The following is a 2,268-nucleotide window of genomic DNA, read 5'->3' on the forward strand; positions in this document are numbered from 1 at the left end:
CTAATCCGAGAGAGAGAGAGAGAGAGAGAGAGAGAGAGAGAGAGAGAGAGAGAGAGAGAGAGAGAGAGAGAGAGAGAGAGAGAGAGAGAATGAGCTTACTCAAGAGAGAGATCAAGAGAGAGCTTGAGAGATTGGACTCGAGCTACCTTCACGCCCATTCTCCCTCACACTTCGTATCCCACTATTTTCCTTCCTTATCCATTTTTGAAAAAATGCTCCCCTCTCCCTAAGCAATGATGGCACCATCATTGCTATGGGCGTGTGTAACAAGTTGATGACATGGCAGCCGGCTTGGGAGGAGCAGTGCCAAATTGCTTGAGAATAGCACCGAAATAGGCACCCCAACATGCCGGTTCGTCTTCGCTTCTTGCTTGGCCCCGTTTGATGTCCACCCTAGTCTCCACAAGTCTCACAATCTTCTCCTTCCCTCCTTGCTCACTGCTTGTTCCATCGCCCTCGTCTTTTACCCGTTTCCCTTCATACTTCATAAATCCTTGTTTTACCTAATGGGTGGCCAATGCCCTTGAGGTCATGGGCGGCCCTCCTTTGATTTCTTAAGGGCACCACATTTGGTTGACATGCCGACCAAGGTAGTATTAAGCATGGCATTTGTGTCCCATCAGCCAGTCCGCAAGCAAATTCAACTAAAGCACTGCCAAGCATGATATCTTTCTCTAATCGTCCCCCTCCTAATCAATTGGGCGCTCTTTATTGTGGCCCTTATGGGCAGCTATCTTGAAAGTACCCCATGGCTTGCACATTGGCTAAACCTCGTCAAGCATAACATGCTTTGCCAATAGAGTTTCCGCTCATACAAATTAGACCAAAGCACTACCAAACACTGTTTCTTCCTTCGGCATTCCCCTGACCATCTTCGCTAGCAATGCATTCCAAATGTCAACAATCCAATGGGAGCCCTTCAGAATTGTCCGAGCTTCGTAAAAGCTTCACTTAGCATACATTTCAACCCCAAATACTACCAGACATAATTTTTTATGTACATATCAACCAAGACATTGCCGTCAAGCTCCATTACTGCCAACCAAGCATTGCATGAGATGACATTCCGGATGAAATGCTCCTTGACTACTTATTGCCCTATTAAGTGCACCGCATTCCAAAACCTGGTCAAAACCCAAAAACTCCCAGTCGGCTGTTGGGAGAAGGGGGAGACCGGTTGCTTAGAACAATTCAACACTTGCTCACAGACATCACCATCAAAATCTTTCAACCTCTTTCTCCAATTTCCAAGCGTGTGCATGCGCACGCACACACACACACCTACACACACTAAGAGCATAGAATTGACAGAGACAAGCTGTAAGAGGGTGTAAGAACATGAAGAGAAGATGTAGACTTAATTAGGGAGCACACAACAAACACAGAATAGCTTAAGAGAGGGGAAATAGGAAATTGAGAGCATCTACACAAGAAAGGCCTAAAAATCATAGCCCCAAACTCCACGGCACCTCTTGTGGAGTTTGGTATTTGATATTTTGATCTATTATTGGTCCTAAAAATTAGAGGCCCCTCTTTTACACTTTAGTCCCACTTTAGTTATGAGTGGTGCACACTACTTATTGCATGGCCCTCTTAGGGTGAGTTCTCACTATCCTATTTACAAAGGAGCCATAGTAGCTTATTTCTAAAATATTGTGCTAGGATAAAACAACTGAGAGAATTATTATTTGCCGACGTCTCCTCCTCAACTCTCAGAGTTCTGATCCACAAACCATCATGCACTCATTGTTAGTAAAATTCAAATAGACAGCACATAATTAACCATTAAGCCAGCTATCCCAATTGCAGTTAACCACATGCAATAGGAGGGTGCTCAGTCTCGTAACATCCCTCCCACCAGGGATAGCAAGTGTCCCCAGTTGCTCACTAAAGAATCAACTGGACCGTGAACGATGGAAAGTGTGGAGAAGATCTGTGAAGGTGAGGAAAAAAAATTCAAGCATCCATTTGGCATCCTCTTGAGGGTGGCCTTTGAAGGTCAAAAGATAGTGGTTATAAACCATGCCAGTGCGTGGTGGTGGTCTCATGATCAACTATTTGTGCAGGGATGAGTTGTTCTTCTTGGTCCACAAGTGAAGGTGGATCCTCATAAATGTGATGTGTAGGTAGAGGTCCTCTGAAAGGTCTTAAAAGACTAATGTGGAAAGCATTGTGAATGTGACAATGTGAAGGTAGGTCTAAACGGAAGGAAACATCATTAATCACAACAAAAATTTTGAACAGATCGTAAAAACGAGGAGCAAGTTT

The sequence above is a fragment of the Adiantum capillus-veneris genome, chromosome 28, assembly GCF_014529385.1.
Source record: "Adiantum capillus-veneris isolate H3 chromosome 28, ASM1452938v2, whole genome shotgun sequence".
Taxonomy (NCBI): domain Eukaryota; kingdom Viridiplantae; phylum Streptophyta; class Polypodiopsida; order Polypodiales; family Pteridaceae; genus Adiantum; species Adiantum capillus-veneris.